The sequence below is a fragment of the Aegilops tauschii genome, chromosome 2, assembly GCF_002575655.3.
Source record: "Aegilops tauschii subsp. strangulata cultivar AL8/78 chromosome 2, Aet v6.0, whole genome shotgun sequence".
Classification (NCBI taxonomy): Eukaryota; Viridiplantae; Streptophyta; class Magnoliopsida; order Poales; family Poaceae; genus Aegilops; species Aegilops tauschii.
In genome coordinates, this window is record NC_053036.3 from 216,575,062 (window position 1) to 216,600,408 (window position 25,347).

Below are 25,347 nucleotides of genomic sequence, written 5' to 3' on the forward strand. Positions count from 1 at the left end.
TCGTATACATCAGCCGAAGCTTAATAGACGGCAGCGACTGAGCGGCGCGCGCCGGGTTGGACTGCGTAAGCACCTGCCTTTTTGAAGGAGGTAGCTAGGTATGCTCACCGGCCGCGTTCGCAACGTGCAGGAGTTCCCAGGGCGATGGCCCATGACCCCTTGGGGCATTGGTTTAGTCCGGCATGCTGACCTCTCTATTAAGCCTAGGTCGGGTTGCGGCGTATTGTTTGGCCGAGGCCGGGCATGACCCAGAAAAGTCTGTCCGGCCGGAGTTAATCGAGCATGGTGGGTAAGTTGGTGCACCCCTGCAGGGAAGAAAACATCTATCGATAGCCTGTCCTACGGTAACGGACACTTGGAGTTTTATCCCGATCGATACAACTAGAACTGGATACTTGAGATGAGACATGGATATGAGAAATGGATAGTATGGCTCTGGGATTGCTTTCTCGCAGGGAGTCGAGAAAGGATCTCTGGCCGAGGTTGATAACACTTCTACTACTTTACTTTATGCTACTCTACTGCCTCCTGTTGCTGCAAGATGGTGGTTTCCAGAAGATGCTAGTCTTCGATAGGCTAGGCTTTCCCCTTCTCTTCTGGCATTCTGCAGTCCAGTCCACAGATACATCCCATTTCATTGATACCGATGCATTTGTAGTGTAGATCCTTGCTTGCGAGTACTTTGGATGAGTACTCACGGTTGCCTTGCTCCCCTTTTTCCACCTCTTTCCATTCTTCCCGGATGTTGCAACCAGATGGTGGAGCCCAGGATCCAGACGCCACCTTCGACGACGACTGCTACTACACTGAGGGTGCCTACTACTACGTGGAGACCGCTGACGACCAGGAGTAGTTAGGAGGCTCCCAGGCAGGAGGCCTTGCCTTTTCGGTCGTTGTTACTTTTGTGCTAGCCTTCTTAAGGCAAACTTGTCTAACTCGTGTCTGTACTCAGATATTGTTGCTTCCGCTGACTCTTTTGTATTATTTTAATTTGTGTATGGAGTTGTGTTGTGATATCTTCCCGTGAGTCCTTGATCTTGATCGTACACATTTGCGTGTATGATTAGTGTACGATTGAATCAAGGGTGTCACACAGCCTAGCTCAATGAACCGGAAAGGAAAGGGACACGGTAGTTTATCGAGGTTCGGGCCACCTTGCGGTGTAATACCCTACTCCTACTTTGGGGTGGATTGGCCTCGCGAGGGGCTGAGGATGAACTAGTACAGAGGAAGAACAACCTGAGGAGGCCAGTTCTTGTGTTGGTGTGAGCTAGTGAGGGTTCGGCTGGATTCCATCCCCTCCTATGGTGGTGGCTAGGCTATATTCGTAGTGGCCTCGGTCCCCTTCCCCAAAAATGTAGGCGGGAAGGAGTTCCACAACAGCCAAGTTTGAAGGGAGACTGGTAGATCTTATCCTGACGAAAGGTGGTCTTCGCCTGCAAATCTTCTGGTCGTGACGCCGTGGTGGGCTTGGTGATGACCTCCGTCCTGCTGTCTTGGCGGTCGTGGTCTTGTTGCACGGAAATGGAAATCTTTAGCTGATTCCTCGGGACTCGGCGATTGTGCTGGCCTCCTGAGCACCGAAGAGGAATCCTGCTGCTCTGTGCCCACTGGCGCCCGCATGGCCTTGGTCGTCATGTCTTACGTCACCTCAACCTCATGAGCTGAGCGCCTGCATAGGAATCTCCGCTCCTCAGGAGCTAGCCTAGGGAGGCCGCTCCCTCCGGAGGTCTTGGTGTCGTCCGCCTCGCGAGGCTTGGCCCCTCGCGAGGGTCTTGCCTTGTCGATGCTGAAGATGGGCCGTACCAGGTCGTTGGTGGAGCCACGCCGCAGAACGCAGGCAGGCAAGTCTGGGTATCCTGGTTCCCAGAACGTCGACATAAAGAAATGTACTATTTATTATGGGCCAGAGTCAACTTGGCCCACTAAAGGGCCCAAATATACGAAAGGCCTCATATGGGCCGAAAGACATCGTGGGCCATACATGGGCCAAAAATGAAACGGGCTGGTATTATACTCGACGGCCCACATGACGTTGTTGGGCCGATTTCGGGAACGCCATAACGGGCCGTGGTTTATCGGGCCGTAAAATGGGCTATATGTGAACACACCGCTAATAGGCTTTTCATGGGCAGGCCCACAAGCTTTTGACCAAGTCAAACGGGTCGACCTTTGTAGGCTAAATGGGTTAGTGTTGGGCCGTCGCACGTGTCGACATATCATAGGTGCCTATCTGACCCAATGACGAGCTGACACATGTTTCCTCCGACCAATGAGAATTTTACACGTGGAAAATCGCCATTGGTCGTTGCTGTTAGCGGGTTAGCGGATCCAAAACCGGACCCGATAGCTTAACGGAGACCCGTTACGGTGGATGCCACGTGTCGGTTACCCTTGACGAAAGCACTCCCATGACGCATCATTTATCGTCATGGAAGTGAACACTTCCGTGATGATATTTTTGGTATTGTCATGGAACACTTCTACGACAGCACATGTATGACTATCTTGATTCTGTCATAAAATCGTCATGCATGTACATGCATGATAGAAAACGTGTCCTACTGTGACAAACATGTATCATCACGGACGTGTATTTTTTAGTGTTAGGTACTGTTGTGAACCCATTCTAAATTTATATTGGTGTAATATCTACTTTATTTCATACCCCCTGATACTACCCATAAATTCATCAAAATAAGCAAACAACACATAGAAAACAGAATCTGTCAAAAACAGAACAGTCTGTAGTAATCTAGAAATTTCTTATACTTCTGTAAATCCAAAAATTCTAAAAAATTAGGACAATTTAGGCAGTTTGTATATCAATCTTGTGTCAAAATTCAGATTAAAATCACATTTCTGTGAGTTCTTAAATTTCTTGCAATGAGCGCAAAAGTTTCTCTTTTTCAGCAAGATCAAATCAACTATCACCATAGACCATCCCAACGGTCTTACTTGGCTCAAACACTAACTAAAAGATAAAAACACAACTACCACAGAGGTAATAATGTGTATTTATTGATAAACAAAACCAAAAACCAAAAACACAAAATAAAAAATTGGGTTGCCTCCCAACAAGCGCTATTGTTTAACGCCCCTAGCTAGGCATAAAACATAGATCTAGGTATTGTAATAAAAGTGAGGGAGGTCATCCATGCTCATCTCATACTCCCTCCTGTCAGCAGCAAGCTTTCTTTGTGGCAAGCAAAAGTAATCAAAGGGGATAATTTAATAGGGTAAGAATCTATAAGATCAAGTTTGGGAGGAATAGGTTCCTCTTTTGGCCCTTTGTAATTGATAATTTTCTTTTCATTGTGTACATTCCTTTGATTGAACGCCCTAAGTCTATCTCTAAGAAAAAACCATAATCTGTTATTTTGTATAGCAAAATTATCATTGAGTTCAGAAATTTTATCAATCAAAACATCGATAGTGCCTTCTTTCTTAGGTTTTCATTATAAGTGGCATAATCCGGAGAGTGTAACTTCATAATTTCTTCTTGGTTAAAAAGGATCTCCTCAATAGGCGGACAACCACCATTAATATTATAATGAGAAAATATTTCACCGGCTTCTTTCATGATGAACCTAAACACGTGCGCTATAAATATAGTGGTGACATGCTTAACGGAAGGATCATGAATATTGGAAAATTCTAGTAAAAGCCTTTGTAAGCATGGATGCATATGAACAAATTGTCTTTCAAATTCAATTACAAGCAAAGAAATTGCATCCGCAAGGCTATTAGTTTTATTAAGAACTGACCCTCCTAGCATAGGTAACGTACCGGCACAAGTAAATAAATCTTGAATAACCTCTTTTCCAATAATATTACCGCTACCTATATGGAGTTTTTGTGTGTGCATAATAGTATGTTCTTCTTCATGAGGATCATTACTAGCAAAATCATCAAAACTTCCCTCAAGATTATTACTATCTTTTTAAACGATAACCTCCTCAGATCCAGACATGATGGCAAGAAATAAATCTAACACACAAGAAAACAAAAAGCAAACGAAAAGACGAACGGAAGAAGGGTGAATAAAAAGGCAAATATTTTTGTGTTTTTCTGATAACGTTTTAGAAGTGGGGGAGAGGAAAACGAGATGAAAATGGAAAATAATGTAAGTGCAAGAGATGAGAGTTTATGATAGGTACTTGGTAGGCTTGATGTAGAACCTCCCCGGCAACGGCGCCAGAAATTCTTCCTGCTAGTTCTTGAGCTTGCGTTGATTTTTCCCTTGAAGAGGAAAGGGTGAAGCAGCAAAGTAGAGATAAGTATTTTACTCAGTTAAGAACCAAGGTATCAATCCAGTAGTAGGCACAAGCAAGTCTCCAATATAAGCACCTACACAAACTAACAAACACTTGCACACAACGCGAAAAAGGGGTTGTCAATCCCTTCACGGTCACGAACAAGAGTGAGATCTAATAGAGATAGGTATAAAAGATAAATAAAAAGGCAAACTATAGTAAATATAAATAATTGCAGCAAGGTATTTTTGGGTTTTTTGGTTCATAGATCCGAAAATATATGATGGAAAATAGACCCCGGGGGGCCATAGGTTTCACTAGAGGCTTCTCTCTTGAAGATAACATACGGTGGGTAAACAAATTACTGTTGAGCAATTGATAGAAAAGCGCGAAGTTATGATGATATCTAAGCCAACAATCATGAATATAGGCACCACGTCCGCGACAAGTACACCGACTCCTGCCTGCATCTACTACTATTACTCCACACATCGACCGCTATCCAACATGCATCTAGAGTTTTAAGTTCATAAGAATGGAGTAACGCCTTCTGTCACTGGGTGAGGACACCGCAAGATTGAACCCAAAACTAAGCACCTCCCCATTGCAAGAAAAACCAATCTAGTTAGCCAAACCAAACTAATAGTTCGAAGAGAAATACAAAGATATCTTAATAATGCATAAACGAGTTCAGAGAAAACTCAAATAATATTCATAGATAATCTGATCATAAATCCACAATTCATCGGATCTCAACAAACGCACTGCAAAAGAAGATTACGTCGAATAGAACTCCAAGAACATCGAGGAGAACATTGTATTGAAGATCAAAGAGAGAGAAGAAGCCATCTAGCTACTAGCTATGGACCCTTAGGTCCGTGTTAAACTACTCACGCTTCATCGGAAGGGCAGCAAGGTTGATGTAGAGGCCCTCCATGATCAAATCCCCATCAGGCGGAGTGTCGGAAAAGGCCCCAAGCTGGGATCTCACAGGAACAGAAGCTTGCGGCGGCGGAAAAGTATTTTTTGTGTGCCCTCTGGTATAGGGGGAATATTTGAGGATTTATAGTGCAGAGATAAGTCAAGACGGTCCACGAGGGGCCCACAAGCCAGGGGGTGCCCCCCCACGGCTTAGGAGAAGAATCTAGTGGCTCAAAGATTATGTACGTCGCAATGGCGGAGGCAAGGGTCACTAGCTTAAGCGAAGGCGTGAGGAAGGAGGCAGAATGGAGAAATTTACCCATTATTTTCCCTTTTCTGGTAACGGCGGTAAAAACCGAAAAATCCCGCACGGCAGCACGACGCGCGTCCCACCATCTTTGAAGTTACCGCTTCACAAGATGTGGGTGCGGGAATCAAGGCGCCCTCGCCATAATAGCGGAGGGCCAGTGGTCCTTTGACCCATCGTCACAATACAAGACAATGTGAGGTGCAACCTCTGTCGGCGACTGAGAGGCCGCACGCAGGCCCGAACAGTCTCGGGTGCCCCGTACATCAAGATTTTCACTACTTGCACTTCGGGAGCTACAACGCCCAAAAGGAAAATGCAAAAATGGATGGAGCCCGACGGAGGTCTTGAAGACCCACTCCTAGGACCCCCGCCACACTCAGGGGCTACCGACGGTGCAGTACATCAGGGATGGCTCACTAAGGGGAGCCTGGCAGGAGTCCTCCTGGGGGCCTACAAGGCCGAGAGACAAGGGGAGCCTGAAGAAGGTAAACACCATGCGGCCAACTTGATCTCCAAGTTGTGTGGCGGCAACCCTAGATTGGTTTCGTCCCTTTGTAAAACCCTAGCCTCCTCGAATGTATAAGGGGAGGCTAGGGAACCCTCGTATCCATCTACTCCTGTGGAAACAACTCTCGGTAATCATCTCATACACACCGTTATAAACCCCTCGCACGAGGCATCCCGCCACCATGAATAACAAACACGAGGAGGATGTAGGGTATTACCCACCAGAGGCACGAGCAACGAAACAAAGGCATCGCCTGCCAGACTCCAAGAAACAGCATCACAGGATTGGACGTGCAAATTGAAAAGATGTGCCTCATCTATACTTACTAATGAAGGGTGAAATGCTTATGCCCGTCAGTCGCACTTTTTGTAGAAAACGCCCTGCAGCTTCATGAAATCAAGTTGTCATCCTATTTTAAGTGAGTCTAAAAAACCGTTTCATGTTTTGCAGAAAACCCATGATCTTTCAGTGAATCCAACCGCAATCCTATTTTATGTGAGCCCAGAAAACATTTCATTTTTTGCAGAAACATCCTAGATATTCGATTAATAAACCCACAGTTCATCTAGAAAATAACTTTTTGGTTGTTTGAAATGCTTTTTAAAAATATCTATATTTTAAACCCTAAGTCCAATTTTGACATGTCTTATAGCAAAATTTATTAGAAAAATGTGTATAATGTAAATCTGATGTTGTTTCACATATTAAACATTTTTAAAATCCTAGTTACGGTGCAACCTTAATCAACGGCCAATAAGCACACATGCATGCCTAGGCAAAACCTTGCAAAAAAAGGCAGTTTATCATGCGTTCAAACGTGTTCTGATTGTCTAACCACTAAGGCCGCCATCAGCGAGGGTGAGAAGGAGGATATGCGGAACCACAGATGAGATGCACAAGGACCTATTGGTGTTTAGAGTCGTAGTTACTGGATTAGTGGCGTGTGGTATTATTGTTCTCCCATTGCAACGCACCGACTTTCTGCTAGTGAAGTCTCAAGAATATATGGGCTTAAGCACTGGTTCTTAAGCGGAAGTATATGGGCCGAAGGGTGGTTCAAGCTAGTTGACTGTATGTAGTTAACAAAATCCGAGTATAATAATCTTGTAACACGGAATTAGGTAGTAGAGTATGCAAAATCTCTTATTGATTATTTTGTCAAGGAAGGTGTGCATTCAAACAACTTTCTACAACACTTGTAAATAATAATAATAAGAGCGTGAGAAATAACACAACATTTCCCAAAGAGTCGATCGAGAGCTCTTTTCCAGAGCAAACTACAGTCAGACATTTACTCCATCCGGAAAGGTGTGGTAGCTCCCGGGGGTCGGGGCACCCCATTATCCTATCCGTCTGAGCTTGCTGAGATTTGTGCAGTCTTCTATCAATCCGCACAGCATCTTGCTTACCCAGCTCATTTGACTGTACTAATTGTGGTGCCACTAGGGACTACTAGTAGGCTATAGCAGCAGCCGTCTCTCGTGGGGCAGCAGAGCAGCCTACTGTTGAAAAGACTTGTCATCGGGTGTGCAGGCGTCGTGTTTGGCATAGCAGGCTACTGTTCGCGACAGCTGATTCAGGCCATGTGCACTAGTTTGTGAAGACACGTCCTGAAAAACTCCCCCAAAAAGGTTTGTATACTCTCTCTCCTCTTCTATAAATTTATGTAAGCAGAGCGTTGCATACTCTCTCTCACCTTCTTCTGTCCCATATGCCATGTGTTTGTTCTCTCTCCTATCTAATGTTCATTGCACCACCCTTGATTATTTCGATCAGGGCAGTTGATGCAGCTCTTCACTACAAACATTAATGGGACGGGACGTCAACTCTCTGCAAATCCTTGCGTCTCACGAGGAAGGAGCAACAGAGTCTGTGTAGGTTGAACAGTGACCCTACGTAGCCCATTGCAATTTTCAATTAATTTACTGTTCACGCTATTTCTGTTTACGTAGGCTGCAAATCCATTTGCCGTTTCAGGACAGGGCACAGATCGCCATGTCGGACACTTTGGAAGGACGGTGAGATAGCCGGGTGTCCCGACCCCCGGGACCTAAAAGTCCTGTCTCCTACTCCATCCCTGTCTTTTACATCACTACTACAGCTCACGCAAGCACAAAGAAATCAACCGTAGAATTTAAGAGAAGAGACAAACCGCAAACACCAAGACTCCAACCATGATTCTGAAAGACACCTCCTACGATAGGCAGGTAGTGCAAACTAAGCCGTATACTCCACTAGCCGGCTAAAGTAGTTCTTTAGTTACCCTCCTCCTTTAGCTTAGGCGAATTAATTGTTTAAACTCAATGAGAAGCCGACCACCATGATTCGAGTTGAGAGTGGCTCCACATACAAATAGCTACCAATTAATTAATTTGTGAAACAGTGCCTAAAGCTGCTTAATATATACGGGTAAGTTGGGATATCTCCATCGAAATTTTATTCCCTGAGATCCTGAGCTAGCTCAAGGTTGCATGCATGCATGTGATTTTTTTTGTAGTTTTAATCTTGTTAGAAATAAAGTGCACAAGTAGCTTGTAGAAGGCCACCAAATTGAGACATCATAACAACTCATAAGTGAAATGGCTCGTCGTCGTTAATTACCGACCGATTATAAAAGGTTGATGCCTGACAGAGGTTTGAAAAAGAAATGCCAGATAGAAGGTGATACACCGACGGTTTTTTAGGAGAAAAAAGAGTGATTTGCATGCTGTTGTAGGTTCTACGTGCTAGTGCATATTTTGCAATGACTTTACTGCAAAAAGAAAATTATGCGATACACTATAAGTGTTACTCTCTTGGTTCCATAATATAAGTTCTTATTGCATCTAATATGTAAGTATATTGGATATAAGAAAATCTTATATTATGGGAAGGACAGAATATATACAGACTAAAGTAAATTTTAGCACTGCAACCACAACCCAGTAACCCACGTCCTGCCTTTATACTTATTAAAGAACTCTAAGGCTAGTCATAGTAGGGAGTAAATTAAACTAGTGACATGCATATGTTACTAGTCTATGTTTCAAGATGGGAATTGCTAACCGTTACCCGTGTCCCCGCGGGTAATTACTCTATTAGGGGACGGGGATGTGCCAGTTTTTTGCCAATGGAGAAGCTGGTGTGTCAATTATCTTACCGAGCGCGCAGGATGGGGATGGGGATGGGATAGCATTATCCATACCCGTTACCCTCCTTACCCGTGAGTGCCTTACACGCTGGCCATAAAATTGGTAGGCCCCAAGTAATTCCAAACGATACCCACCCAACTTTCCACTAATCCCGCCCCTTTGGCGCAAAAATCCCAATGAAATCGCTAACCTAGCCACAACATTTAGTTTATTGTGTTGAAATGGAGTTTTTTCAACTTAAATGCTATCGAAGCAGGCTGTTGGCAGCATGTATGGGTTTCCCCATGGGGATTAGAACCCCGGCGGGGATGGGGATGGGGAAAAATTATCCCCGCGGGCGGGTATGGGGATGAGGACGGGCATGGGGTGGTTGTCGCGGTGACGTGGATGGGAGTCCAATACCCGCCTGGGTAATCCCCATTGCCAAACTGATCTATATTACTACCTTCATAGTGGGGAGTAACATAGGTGGCGTATCATGCAAGCCATCATTTATTACGATGTAGACTCATTTTTCCTGGGGATGCATTATGTTACAGTAACATATTATGTTACTCCAAACACCTCTCTCCTCATGAACTACATGCCATATAAGCAAACTTTTTTATACAGTGTGTTATATTTCTTGCTAAGTTACTCCCACTATGACCAGCCTAAGAAACACAAAAGTTGTTGTCTTAAAAATGAACCTCACCGCCCGAGTAAATATGACTCCCTCCATCCCATAATGTAAGACTCTTTTTGACACTACACTAGTGTGAAAAAATGTCTTACATTACGGGATAGTGGGAGTATTTAAGAAACGATAATTTGTTCAAGGACAAATGGGTCATATGATTTGCTTACAGCATGTATAGTAGGGCTGGGCAAATCTCCTCCCCCCCCCCACGTCTACGTCCGGACGCGTGCACGTACAGTGCCGACTCGTACCTCAAATGTCCTTCTTTTCAACCTCAATCACAATATAAACTTTCGAAACATCAAATCCATACAAACACATGCATATTCGATCATTCACTACCAGGGAAAACCATATACGCAAAATCTTCGCAGCAGCACAGTACAGGAAGAGGCGCTACTGCTAATTAGCAGTAGCGCGGGATCAAAACGAGCGCTGCTGCTACGCACTTAGAAGTAGCGCGGCTCGGTGGAACCACACTGCTACTAAAATCGACCGACAGTTCCCGCCACCCTAGGTTTAGCAGTAGCGCGCTCTTGCGAACCGCGCTACTGATAAATTAACAGTAGTAGCGCACTTTTTTTGGGGGACGCTACTGCTAATTTTTAAACTGGACACATGGCGGGCCCGACTTAGCAGTAGTGCGTGTGCCAGAAGCGCGCTGCTACTATCTTATTAGTTGTAGCGCGGTTTACGACCAGTGCTACTGCTAAGCCGCATCATATACCACCTTTTTCCCTCCCCCTCCCCATCCTCTCTTCCTCACTTGCCCCTACCTCCCACCTCCTCTCTCCCTCACTTTGCTTCTTCCTCACTACTTCTCCCCCCATTACTCTCCTTCTTCTACCAACCTTTCACTCTCTTTATTACTCCTAGCTAACTACACCACCTCCATTAATGCATCTCCTTTCTCTTTTTCCTTCCCCCTCCACTAGTTGAAGTTGTCTCCTCCCAAATTAGCTACTAGGTAGATGTAGCATTTAGTGAAGTGACCTATGTACCCCTAACTAGATCTAGCTTTGTCAAGAAGAGCTTTGTCCACTTTTGATCTCCCTACTACATCATCATCTCCACCGTGTGCTCGATCTCGAGATAGGTGATTAAAAATTCATGCTTTTGCAAGAATGGAAATATGTGTATGTCTGTGCGATATGACATAATCGGGCGTTATGATGGAAATTGTGTGTGTGGCATGAGTTGACGCCGAATTGTGCTTGTGAGTTGCCTATGTTTTGCCGAAATGTCAATTTATTTCCGTTTCGGCGAATTCCGGGCAAACTCTAGATCTATATGTCCTATTTTTAGTGAAGGTCATGCCGAATTTTTGTATGACTTTGATGCAAGCACGCATTTTTGTAATCAATTTTTTTATTATTACCGTGCAGGCGTTCATGATGGTCAGTGGAACGATGGTCGATAGGTGGTTGCGGTCGGCGGTGCAGGACATGAAAGAAAATAACCTGACAGAGGTTTTATGTCCGTCTCGAAGATGCAAAGGAATAGTTTGGCTCGACCCCTATGACGATGGTCGTGTCGAAGCGCACCTTCTCATGACTGGTTTCAGGGATGGCTATACTCGGTGGATAATTGAAGATGAAGATGATGATGTTGAGGACGCCGACGGGGCAGGCAATGACGACACGGGGCAAGACGAAGAGATGATCGATAATGGCGGCGGGGAGACATGGAGGCGAAGAAGGGGCCGGACATGGCGGCGGAGAGAACGTGGACTCCACACCGCAGAGTTCGTCGGTACTAAGTTCAATCATGCAGGACCCTCATGTTCAAGCACTGCTTTGCAAGGAGACGAGTACTGAGAGATTTGCTTCTAGAGAGGAGGCTAAGTTGCAGCAACTAGTGGTAGACTTGAACACTCCATTGTATGTTGGTTGAAATCCTAAGGTGACCTGCTTGAGTTTCACGCTCCAATTCCTGAAGACGAAGGCTAAAAACAAATGGACCGACACTAGCCGCGATGAGCATCTCAAGTACCTAAGGATGTTTTTCCCATGGGGAATCTATGTCCTACTAGTGTGGATGAGGCCAAGAAGATCGTGTGCCCTCTTGATCTGTCGCACGTTAGATACCATGCATGCATCAACGATTGCATAATTCATTAGAAGGAGCACGCTGAAAAAACAAGCTGTACGGTGTGGAATGCTTCTCGATACAAGAAGGCCGGGAAGAAATCTCCCTAGAAAGTTGTATGGTACTGTCGGTGAGAAACCAAACCTATGGGATCACAAGAATCCCTACTACGGTTGCCGGGGCACAGGGTTGTGAGAGGAGCAGGATTAGCAGTCAACACAAGGTTTGTTTACCCAGGTTCGGGCCGCGAGGATGCGTAATACCCTAGTCCTGCTTTGGTGGCTGTATTTTAGAGAGTTCTTAAGCTCTCGAACTAGCTATGGTGGATGCGTAGTTTCAAATAGCCGAATCCCTCTCCAGTATGCCATGGGCCTCCTTTTATAGTCGAAAGGGGCTGCCACAGTGGCACACAGGAGGTGCAAAGGCCTATAGTGTCGCGAGCTTATCGCTCGTATTACAGGACAAGATGCATTTAATGCATCGCTTAGGTGTCCCCTTGCTTTATTGGGGATGGGAACGAGGCACGTCTCGTCCGTCGCCGCTCCTCCTCGCTTCGACACGCACCCTGGCCAGCAATGCATGCGGCGCCATGTAGGCAGGAAGGCAGCTGAGGTTGCGCTGTGGTAGGGTCTTCACGAAGATCTGCATACCGCCACGCATGCGCTTGCTGAGTTGGCCTGGAGGCTGCATGTTGCCACGCAGGTGCCTGCCTAGCTGGTTGGGCTGGCAGCTGCATGCGAACGGCGATGGAGACTTGGCTGGTGCGGGCCTGGCAGTGGCCCTGCTGGCGTCCTCGGTGAGGGCCTTGCTGGGTGGCCAGGCAAGGGTCTTGCCGTGGCGCGCTGTTGTCCCCGGCAAGGATCTTGCCGAGGGTCTTATGGCTCTCCTAGGCAAGGATCTTGCCGAGGACTATTGTCTTTTAATCCTCATCTTATCTTGAATATTCCTTGTCTTCACAAAGATCTGCATGATACCACGGAGGTGCCTCCCGAGACCTAGTTCCAACGTGGTTGGTTGAGTTGGAACCCGTGGGCTCGAGGGTGGCTCACTCCGCTGGTGTGGGCGAGTCACCGCGGCAAGGGTCTTGCCGGGGGAGCCTGCTTCATCCTTCTGCTTCTTTGTGTTCTTGGTCTTGGCGTTGCCTTGGCTGTCCTGTACTTCGGCTTCTCTCCGGCTTCCCTCCCTTGCCCTGCTTCGTGTGGCCGCGGCGCGTGGCTCTGACTGCCCGTGCACAAGTAAAGGGGTCAAAAGGAGAGCCCCTACTTTTGTACACCGACAGGAGCCCTCGGGCCTGGGCCACACATAAGCGCGACACGTTGTTGGGCCAGGCCCAAAACGGTGCGCGAGCAGGCGGGGCGGATTTTCACCGCAGTAACTCTTCGTCCGCTGCGCTTCCCCACGACTCGCGTTGAATGCGCGACGTGGGAAGGGGGCGTGCGTGACGTGGGCGGCATGCATGGGGCGGTTTCCGCATGCATGCGTCACATCGCGATACAGGGGCGGCTCGCGCCTTCCCCATGAAGAGGGGAGGCGTAAAGGCGCGGCCCATTTACTGGATGGGGCCGGGTCGCGGTCTTCAAGGCATCCACACCCTATGATCACGGGGTGGGGAGAGGTCGCTTCACCCCTCCCCTCGGTTCTGCACGTTCGCCACGCGTCCTCCATGCGCTTGGGGTGGCAAGCGGTGGAGGCAGGAAACGGGGCCGTTGCTGGTTGGGGCAGCGGGTCGGTCTCGTTTCCCTGCGCCTCTGGTGGCTGGATTGGCCGAGCGAGGCAGCCGAGCCCCGACCCCGCCCCTTTATAAGGAGAGGGAAGGGGGGTGGCATCCCGCATTCTTCTATCTTCTATGTCCTCCTGCTTCTACTTCTTCCTCTCATCCGCCATGGAAAAGGGGAACCCCGGTCCCTCGACGGTGGCGGCGAGGGTAGCCGCTCGACAGCGCGTCCCTCCTCCTCCTGAGCCCGTGGTGGTGGAGCTGGCTGTGAGGGGAAGGGGGAGGGGGCGAGGCCGTGGGCGAAGCCGTGGCAGAGGTCGTGGTGCTCGGGGAAGAGGAGGACGGGGCGGCGCGCCGGCCTCGCCCCTGCCAATGATGCCTTTCCCGACGGAGGGCCACGTTAGAGACCAGCCCCGTGAGTTCTTCATCAGGCTGTGCTGGCCTCCGCGTCGCCGTCTTCGTCTTCCCGCCCCGTTTGCTCGGGAGATGGAGCGTGACCCGCCCCAGACCCTCAGGTTGCACATGAGGGGCTGCGGGAATGGGGGCACGCGGGTCGACGTCGACTTCCCGGCTCCTCGAGTCATGTACCTCCGCCGTGGATGGAAGACGTTCGCTCGCATCCACAGCCTGATGGCGGGGCTCGTTCTCTACTTCAAATTAATGGAGGACAGGTTGCTCTCCCTCATGGTCATCGGAGATTTTGGAACTCGCCTGAAGTGCTGCGTGGAGAGCTCCTCCGATGGAGTATCCGACGATGGAAGCTCTTCCTCGAGTGAAAGTGACGAGAAGGACAGTGGTCCAGATGACGGGGACGAGTCCGACTAGGCGTCCGACGCCCCGCGCCTGGGCGGGTGCGGCAGCAGCAGCATCTGCACCTGGCCGCTCCTCCGGTGGAGTTTTGCCGGGGGAGGGGCCAGCTCCTTGAACTTCTCGGGGCCGTCTCCTTCGGCGGCTGGCGTCGAGAGGCTGCGGAAGAGGAAGAGGGTGGGCGGCAAGGCCGTCCACTCGGAGTACGCGGACACCGTCGCCTTCGTCGCGTGTCTGGTGACCTGCCGCCTCATCTTCCAGCTCCTTTCCTGGTACCATCATCACCGGCCCACCCTTGGGTAGCCACCGAGTTGTTCTCTTGGTGCTTTCTGCTGCTCGTAGCTCGCCTAGGCACCCCTTTTGCACTTTCGCCTTCTTGACCTGCCTCCTGAGGAGAGGAACAAGAAAGGGATTACGGGCATCTCATCTCTTTTTTAGTCTGTAAGCCTTCGGGCTTTCGTTAAATTTAGAACTCGTAATCCCCTTGCTCATGTTTTTCATTCCGTATGAACTGTACCTGTGTGGGATGTTTTTAATGAAAAAGGGATGTCTGCCGGGTTTTTCTTTCGCGGGTGGACCCCGCGACAAGGAGCGAATCCTTGTTACTATTTAAGATAAACGTTTTTCGCCCGGCAACAGGCCTTGCTGTCCCCCTCACTTCGCTCGACCATTCTCGCGCCCTTGGCGGAGGCAGGGATGAAGTGGGCTTAGGCTCCTCATTCTATGTCCTTGCCGCCGCGGCTACAACCAAATCCGGACCCAGGAGATAATCCTTAGGTATAGGAAAAAGGGGAGCACGGTAGCCTGGAGACAAAAGGAGGTTTCACATGTCCCAGTTCCATACCGAAATGCATGACAGAGGATGAAAGACTTATCTGGATCAGCCGCCCCCGGCAACCTGGTCTTGCCGCGGTTGGATCCTTGTACTTGCAGCCCCCGGCAACTCTGGTTTGCCGGGGTCGGGAAGCCGGTCCGTTCCTCTTCTTCCAAGTAGCTCAGCAAAAGTGCCCATGTGCCCTGCGAACCAAAGGAGGGCAGAAAAGAACAGAGAGACGCGCACTCGACCTCTAGGCTAGGGGTTAGTCACTGCTAAGCACTATCAACCCTAACCAAGGAAGAGACTCGACCTAGCATGCATGCTATAACTTAGGGCACCAGCGCTTCATTTATTTGTGCTCAGGGTCTGCGCCTAGCTTTGTACAAAGGGTTACATGCCTCGCCGGCAAAGCTTGTACAAAAGGTGGCTTGCCGGGGGGCCCGGCAAGCCGCGCCTTATGGGTAAAACTTGCGAAGATGCTCGATGTTCTAGGAGTTGCTCACTGGGATAGCATCTTCGGCCTCCAGGCGGACTGCGCCAGGCCTGGTGACTCGTATTACCTGATAAGGGCCTTCCCACTTCGGCGTCAACTTGTTGGAATTCTTGGCCGACTGAACACGCAGAAGAACAAGGTCGCCTTCCTCAAAGCTTCGGGCATGAACCTTGCGGCTTTGGTAGCGGCGCAAGTCTTGCTGGTAGCGTGCTGCTCTCACAGCCGCCCGAAGGCGATCTTCCTCAAGGAGCGTTGCATCATCTTGCCGCAACTGCTCTTGCTCAAGCTCATCATAAGAGAGCACTCGAGGTGACCCGTATATGAGTTCCGTGGGGAGAACTGCCTCTGCCCCATATACTAGGGCAAAGGGTGTCTGACCGGTGGCTCGATTTTGCGTCGTCCTGATCGACCAAAGAACCGCCGGCAACTCATCAATCCAGCGCCTTCCGCTCTTGTGCAGCCTGTCAAAGGTCTTCGTTCTCAGGCCTCGCAACACTTCAGCATTCGCCCTCTCCGATTGGCCGTTGCTCCGGGGGTGTGCCACGGAAGCAAAACAGACCTTGCTGCCGAGGTCTTGAATGTACTGCATGAAGGTGTGGCTCGGGAACTGCGTGCTGTTGTCGGTGATGACTTTGCTTGGCACACCAAAGCGGCAGACCAGTCCCTTGAAGAACTTGACGGCTGACTGTGCTGTCACCTTTCTCACTGCTTCCACCTCCGGCCACTTTGTGAGCTTGTCGATTGGAACGTCCAAGTACTCAAAGCCCCCGACAGCACGCGGGAAGGGGCCCAGTATATCGAGCCCCCAGACCGAGAATGGCTAGGAGACAGGGATTGTTTGAAGGGCTTGAGCTGGTTGATGAAGCTTCTTTGAATGGAACTGACACGCTTCGCACTTGGTTACTAGTGTCGTCGCATCCTGGAGGGCGGTGGGCCAGAAGAAACCTTGCCGGAATGCCTTGCCGGCATGGACCCTCGACCCTATGTGGGAGCCACATATGCCTCCATGTTCCCCTGTTGGGAGGAATCGGACGGTATGCTGCGCCCACGCCGGAGCCTGGGGCTCGATGGCAAGGACCAAAGGCATTTCCTCTGCCATGGGAGCGGCTGTCTCCACGGCCAGCGCTTGACGCCCTGCCGGAGCCGGTTGCTCTTCGGCAGGCTCAGTGTCCACGGCAGCATCCTTGCCGGCAGCCCCAAGGGGCTCGGCAGGAAAGTACTTGCCGGGACCTGATTTCCTCCGCTTGTTCCGCCCCGTTGACGGTTCGACGGATGGCTGAGTTAACCGGAGCAAAAAGGTACCTGGTTCCACAGGTAGCTTGAATGCAGCACGCTTCGACAGGTAATCGGCGATGTCGTTCTCCGCTCGGGGAACATGCTCCGCTTAGATACCGTCAAAGCGCTCCTCCAGCTTCCTCACTTCATTTACTTAGGCCTCCATCAATGGGCTCTGGTAATCCTTGTTGACTTGTCTGACGACAAGCTGCGAGTCACCCCTGACGATGAGCTTCTTCACCCGGAGGTCTGCCGCGATCCTGAGACCGGCAAGCAGCCCCTCGTTCTCAGCAGTGTTGTTTGTGGACATCTCCCTTGGAAAGTGCATCTGGATCACATACTTGAGGTGCTCTCTGGTGGGTGCGATAAGCAGCATGCCGGCACCGGCGCCTTGCAGCGAGAAAGCCCCATCAAAGTACATGATCCAGTCGCGGTCTGCTTCCTTGCCTGGGAGAGCGGTCTCCTGGATTTCTTCGTCGGGCGTTGAAGTCCATTCTGCAATGAACTCTGCCAAGACACTGCTCTGGATTGTGGAGGGACTCTCGAACTTCATCCCAAAGCTCGACAACTCCAGAGCCCATTCCACAATCCTTCCAGTCACATCTGGGTTATGCAGTATCCGTTGCAACGGGAGGCGGGTGACGAGAATGATCTCATGGGCTTCGAAGTAATGACGCAGCTTCCTCGAGGCCATAAGGAGTCCGAAGAGCTATTTCTGCACACCGGAGTACCTCGACCTAGCCCCCTGCAAGAGGGAGCTGACAAAGTAAACCGGGTGCTGCATCATCTTCTTCTTCTGCACCACTTCACTCGACTACTCCGGCACTGCCCTGGTGGCGTCAGACTCTGCCGGGAGCCTCGCCTTGCCGGCACCAGGCCCTGCCGCTGGATTACCATCTGCCGGTCCCGCCGTCGCCACTGCCTCCCCGTCGACCTCCCTCTGTGCCACTAGTGCGGCGCTGACCACTTGGTTCGTTGCCGCCAGATATAGCAGCAACGACTCTTGTAGTTTAGGCGCAACTAGTATTGGCATGGAGGAAAGGTATTTCTTCAGATCTTGCAACGCCTCCTCGGCTTCTGGGGTCTACTCCATCGGGCCCACCTTCTTCAAGATTTTGAAAAAGGGAAGGGTGCGCTCGGCGGATTTGGAGATGAATCGGCTCATGGCGGCGACGCAGCCAGTGAGCTGACGCACATCCTTGATCCACTTGGGTGCCTCAATCTGTTCAATAGCCTTGAACTTATCTGGGTTTTCCTCGATCCTGCGCTGCGACACAAAGAACCCAAGGAGTTTGCTAGACGGAACGCCGAAGACACACTTCTCAGGGTTCAGCTTGAGGTTCATCTTGCACAGATTGGCAAATGTCTCTTCCAAGTCTTGTACAAGAGTTGACCTGTCCTTGGTCTTGACCACTATGTAATCCATGTATGCTTCCATATTTCTATGGAGATGGGGTTCAAAACCAATTTGGAACGCCGTTGCAAATGTTGAGCCAGCACTCTTCAACCCGAAAGGCATCCGTAAAAAGCAATACGTACCACATGGGGTGATGAATGCTATCTTCTCTTCGTCTTCTCTTGTCATGAAGATCTGGTGGTAGCCCGAGTAGGTGTCGAGGGATGACAAAAGATCACACCCGGCCATGGAATCAACAATCTTGTCGATGCGTGGTAACGGCAAGGGGTCCTTAGGGCAAGCCTTATTGATATCCATGTAGTCAATACATAGCCTCCACTTCCCATTTGCCTTGCGCACCACCACCGGATTGGCCAACCACGTCGGATGGAGCACTCCTCTCACCAAACCTGCCGCTTCCAACTTCCTGATCTCCTCTATGATGAACTCCTGCCTTTCCAGAGCCTGCTTTCTGACCTTCTGCTTGACGGGCCGCGCATGAGGACATACAGCTTGGTGGTGCTCAATCACCTCCCTGGGAACACCGGGGATGTCGGATGCTTGCCATTCAAACACGTCGACATTCGCCCGCAGGAAGGTGACGAGCGCGCCTTCCTATTCGCTGTCGAGGGTGGAGCTTATGGTGAAAGCCCCTCCCGTGCCATCCTCCCTGACGGACACCTTCTTGGTCTGCGGTGGATCAGCTCTGGATTTCTTGCTCTTGCCGGTAGAGCTCTCTGGCACGTCCTCGACGGTAGAACAACACTCCGAGGAGGTGCGCTTGCCGGAGTGGGTGCGAGAGGTCTTGCCGGGCTTCTTCTTCCCTCCCGAGGCTTCAGCGGCAGGAGCAAGTGCCTTGGCGGCAGCTTCCGCAACTGCTTCCCTGTAGAGTTGGTCGGCGCAGATCAGCGCATCCTTCTTGTCGGAGGGGACGGAGATGATGGTCAACGGACCGGGCATCTTTAGCATGTTGTAGGCGTAGTGTGATGCCGCCATGAACTTGGCTAATGTCGGGCGGCCGAGGATCCCGTTGTAGGGAAAGGGGATCTCGGCCACGTCGAAGACAATCCTCTCCGTCCTGTAGTTCAACTCCCCTCCAAACGTCACGGGCAGCGTGACCTTCCCGTTTGGCTGGCCCCTCCCCGGATTGACCCCTTGAAACGTGCCCGTTTCCTCGAGGTCTCCATCAGGGATTTGCAGCCTTTTGATCACGACGGGCGATATCAAGTTCAGGCCGGCCCCGCCGTCAACCAGCATCTTGTTCACCTTGAGGTTGCGTATCGTTGGTGAAACCAACAACGGCAAACACCCGACCGCGGTTGTGCGGTCAGGGTGGTCCTCGCCGTCAAAGATGAGGGGCGTGCTGGACCACTTCAGCGGCTTCTGAGCGTCGAACGACGGTTCCACTGCTGTAATCTCACGCGCCCACTGCTTGAGCTGGCGGTGAGAAGTATGCAGCGAGGCGCCACCATCGACGCACATGGCCTCTGTAGCCTTCTGGAACTCTTGCTCGCCGGACTCGTCGTCCTCGTCATGATCATCATCTTCTTGCTTCTTGTCACGGCCCCGGGCGGGCCTCTCTTGCTGGCTGTCCTTGTCGCAGCGGCCTCCTTGGCCGCCACGCTTCTTGCCGGATCCCTCGGCACCGTCCTGGCCCTTCTCCTTATCCCGCCTCTCATACTCGGCCTTTTGCTTCTCAGCAAGCAGCTCGACTTGCCGGCAGTTCTGGAGGTCGTGGCCCTTGGTGCGATGGATCTTGCAGTACTGCTTGCCGGAGCCCCCTGGCTTTTCGGCAGCTGCTAAGGCCCGGCAGGCGGCACACCTGGCAATCTCCTTGCCGGGGTCGTCTGCCTTGACCTTCTTGGCAGCGCCGGTGTCGTTAGATCCTTCAATGGCAAGCACGGCCTTGCCCTTGCGTTTCCTGTTGTGACGCCGGCCCTTCTTCGTCGGGGCGGCGGTGTCTTCATCAGTAGAGTCGGTTTCCGCGCCGGCGTACTCGCCGGGGTACTTCCTTCCCTCTTCAGCCCGGGCGCACCTATCGGCCAGAACATAGAGTTTGGCCACATCCTTAACCTTGGTCATCGCCAGCTGTTCGCTCATCTTGCGGTTGCGCACGTTCTGATGGAACGCGCTGATCATACCGGCGGGATGAACGTCGGGGATGTTGTACTGCACTCGGCTGAATCTCTGGATGTACTTGCGCAGGGTTTCCCCTTCCTTCTGGGCAATGATATGCAAATCACTGGCCTGGCCATGAGCTTGGTGGCCTCCAGTGAAGGCGCCAACGAACTCATGGCACAGATCCGACCAAGAAGAAATGGAATCCGCCGGCAAGTGCATCAACCAAGACATGACATTGGGCTTTAGTGCTAGTGGGAAGTAATTGGCAAGCACCTTGTCGTCGCGAGCACCGGCAGCCTGCATCGCGATGGTGTAGATGCTGAGGAACTCCGATGGATGGGTCTTGCCAGTGTACTTCTCGGCGACGTCGGGCTTGAACGTGTGGTGGGACGGCCACTGGAACTGCCGCAGCTCGCGAGTAAAGGTTGGGCAGCCCACCTCGTATGGTTGGCCGCCGGAGCCCCCCGATGCTGGGTGGTCCATAGCGGGTCCCGCCCGTTTGTTCGACTGGTGGCGTGTATCACGCCGACGCTCGATAGTGGTTCGAGCATCTTCGTGAGCTCATTCTCGAAGAACTTGACGCTGGTCGCGGTGGGTCCGCGGGTCGGACGACGCTATAGAGATGTTATCACAAGCGTCGTCACGACGGGCCGACGCCCGCGGTGGCTGGCGAGGAGGAGAGTGCACCGTGACCGCAGCACCCCTGGACCTCCCAGCGCTGGCATGTGGTGGCTCGATGGAGCGCCGGCCCGAGGGTCCCGCCGGTCGCAGATCATCTTTGTTGGCGACGGCGAAGCTCCGGATGGTGGCCCTCCACTCGCCGACCTTCTCCGCAGCAGGAGGAAAGTCGAGGAGCAGCTGCGCGTGCCAAAGCTTCTGCTGGCGTGGGTGGCGGCGACAGCTGCGTGGACCGTGGTGCGCTTCGACTTCTAACCACGTTAGAAGGATCTCTATCACGACCCAGCGGCTGTGCGCCATTTTCGCCAGCACTTCGGCGGGCATGCTAAACTCCTTCGTCCTGCGGACGAAGCACAGGGCTCTTCCCACGGCGGTGTCCAGGGTCACCGGCATGGTGACGCTGCTCGTCGCGCACACCATGGGAAGAGCGCGCAGTGGTCACCGACGTGGGCGTCTTGGAGGTTGCTGCGCCGCCCGTGGGTGGCACAACGACACTCCTGGAGGGCTTCGTGCCGCCTGCGGGGGCCCCAGCCTCGTCTTTGGATTTGGTGGCGTGCGGCCCGTCGCCTGGCGCACGAACGGCGCCGCTCGCCAGGCTCTGACTGCCTGGGCGATGTTGGTGCTCGCGGACCGTGGCCCAGGTCCTGTCCGCGACCGGGCCGCTGCTCGCCCGTACTGGCACGGGCCGTTCGGCCCCCGACGAGCCGATCGCCGTGGCCGTCTTCTTCTTGGGAGCCATGGCGATGAAGAACCGCTAGGCTAACTACTAGACCAGATTCTCACAATTGCGCCCCCTACCTGGCGCGCCAAAGATGTCGGTGAGAAACGACACCTATGGGATCACAAGAATCCCTACTGTGGTTGCCGAGGCGCAGGCTTTTGAGAGGAGCAGGATTAGCAGTCAACACAAGGTTCGTTTACCCAGGTTCGGGCCGCGAGGATGCGTAATACCCTAGTCCTGCTTTGGTGGCTGTATTTCAGAGAGTTCTTAAGCTCTCGAAGTAGATATGGTGGATGTGTAGTTTCAAAGGGCCGAATCCCTCTCCACTATGCCATGGGCCTCCTTTTATAGTCGAAAGGGGCTGCCACAGTGGCACACAGGAGGTGGAAAGGCCTACAGTGTCGCGATCTTATCGCTCGTATTACAGGACAAGATGAATTTAATGCATCGCTTAGGTGTCCCCTTGCTTTATTGGGGACGGGAATGAGGCCCGTCCTGTCCGTCGCCGCTCCTCCTCGCTTCGACACGCACCCTGGCCAGCGATGCATGCGCCGCCATGTAGGCAGGCAGGCAGCTGAGGTGGCGCGGTGGTAGGGTCTTCACGAAGATCTGCATACCGCCACGCAGGCGCTTGCTGAGTTGGCCTAGAGAATGCATGTTGCCACGCAGGTGCCTGCCCAGCTGGTTGGGCTGGCAGCTGCATGCAAACGGCGATGGAGACTTGGCTGGTGCGGTTCTGGCAGTGGCCCTGCTGGCATCCTCGGTGAGGGCCTTGCCGGGTGGCCCGGCAAGGGTCTTGCCGTGGCGCGCTGTCGTCCCCGGCAAGGATCTTGCCGGGGGTCTTGTGGCTCTCCTCGGTAAGGATCTTGCCGAGGACCGTTGTCTTTTAATCCTCATCTGATCTTGAATATTCCTTGTCTTCACAAAGATCTCCATGCTACCACGGAGGTGCCTCCCGAGCCCTAGTTCCAACGTGATTGGTTGAGTTGGAAGCCGTGGGCTCGAGGGTGGCTCACTCCGCTGGTGTGGGCGAGCCGCCCCGGCAAGGTTCTTGTCGGGGCTGCTGAGGCTGCCCCGGCAAGGGTCTTGCCGGGGGAGCCTGCTTCGTCCTTCTGCTTGTTTGTGTTCTTGGCCTTGGTGTTGCCTTGGTTGTCTTGTACTTCGTCTTCTCTCTGGCTTCCCTCCCTTGCCCTGCTTCGTGTGGCTGCCGCACGTGGCTCTGACTGCCCGTGCACAAGTAAAGGGGTCAAAAGGAGAGCCCCTACTTTTGTACACCGACAGGTACTTATCGATCACTCCCCGTCTCCAGCGTATTTCATAGATCCCAGGGAAACAAAGCTCATGCGCTGGCACGCGGAGAGGAAGAAGCCCGACGATGGAGATGATCCGAAGCTGAGACACGTCTAGGATGGAAGCCAGTGGAGAGTGTTGAACGACTTCTATCGGTATTTCGAATGTGATGCAAGGAACATCGTGCTCGGCGCGTGTACCGATGGCATAAATCCGTTTGGCAACTAGAACACCAACCATAGCACATGGCCCGTGTTTGTATGGATGTACAACCTGCCCCCCTAGTTGTGCATGAAGTCGAAGTACATTCACATGAGCATGCTGATTCAAGGGCCGAAACAACCGGGACATAATATTAATCTGTATCTGGGGCTTCTTCAAGAGGAGTTAGACATGTTACGGAAAATACCGGCCAAGACATGGGACGCCACCAAAGGCGAGTATTTCTACATGAGAGCCGCGCTGACCACGATGGTGCACGACTATATCGGTTACGGATATGTCACAGGCTAGGTGTGCAATGGATATTGCGGATGCACGCGGTGCATGGATGATACGACGTCTCAGCAGCTAACGTGAAGGAAAGATGGTGGGTCCGGGAAAATCGTGTACATGGGGCATCGAAGATGGCTCGATCAGGACGACCCGTGGAGAAACCGTGGAGATCTATTCAATGGTCACGCTGAGCATCGAGGACCTCCACGTAAGCGGAGCGGCACCAAAATCGATGAGCTATTGAAAAACTAGGAACAGTGCCCCGCGCTGGGAAAGACGTTGAAAAAGGCGCCAGAGCCGTAGATGAAGGTATGGAAGACGAGGTCTGTGTTTTGGGACATGGAGTACTGGCACAAACTCAACACACCTCATTGCCTTGATCAAATGCATATCTGTAAGAATGTCCTTGAGAGCTTGCTCGCGACACTGATTAACATGCTGGATAAGACCAAGGATGTGCCGAAGGCAAGAAAAGACTTGCAAGATTTGAATATCAGGGAAGATCTACACATGCTGCCCCGTAAAAGGTCAGACGAGACAGAGACAGAGATAGAGGCGCGGGAGAAGAAGGGCAAAAAAGTAAAGGAAGAGGATTATTGCCCCCTTTCTTGCTTCATCTTAAGTCCGGCTGAGATCGATCAATTCTTTAAGTGCCTTGCCGGAGTCAAAGTTAGTTCCGGTTACTGTGGAAAGATAAGCAGATATCTAGACACGAAGAAGAAAAGCTTCAGTGGGAGGAAGTCCCATGACTGTCATGTGATGATGACGCAGATACTACCTGTTGCCCTTAGAGGGATAATGGACAAGCACGTCCGTGACACGCTTATTGGTCTCTGCAACTTTTTCGAGGTCATCTCTTGAAAGTCGATTAGTGTGAAGCAGCTCCGAAAGCTACAGGAAGAGATCATTGTGATACTGAATGAGCTTGAGATGTACTTCCCGCCTGCGTTCTTTGACGTCATGGTGCATCTGTGTGTCCATATTGTGGACGGCATAATAGACCTGGGGCCGTCATTCCTGCACAACATGATGCCATTTGAGAGGATGAATGGGATCCTCAAAGTATTCGTTTGTAACATGGCCCGTCCGGATGGAAGCATCGTTCAGGGCTATCTGACACAAGAGTGCATCTATTTATGTGAGAATTTTCTATATGGCGCAGACCAGCTGCCTGGTGTTGGTGTTGGTTTGCCCGTTAACAAGCACGATGGGAGGCTCAAAGGAGAAGGTCACTCCAATGGTCGCAGGGAACTGCACGTGGCATACTCAGATCGATGCAATGACTTTGACAGAGCAAACTTGGTTGTGCTACAACAGCTAGACGAGGTAGATCCTTTCGTGGCACTACACAAAGAAATTATCGCAAAGAAGTTCGTGACCGGTGGGTATGCTGGATGGACGCCAAAGTTACTAGAGAGCACAACTCCACTTTCCTACATTGGTTCAAAGAGCATATTATTGATAATCCCCCGAAAGAGGGTTCTAAGGACGGATTGCTCATATACGCCGTAGCACATGGCCCCTCGCCCAACGTCATCACCTATCAGGCATACGATATCAACGGATACATGTTCTACACGGAGGCCAAAGATATCGACAGTGATGATCAGAAATCGGGGGTGACGATGGAATGCATGACCGACAGCG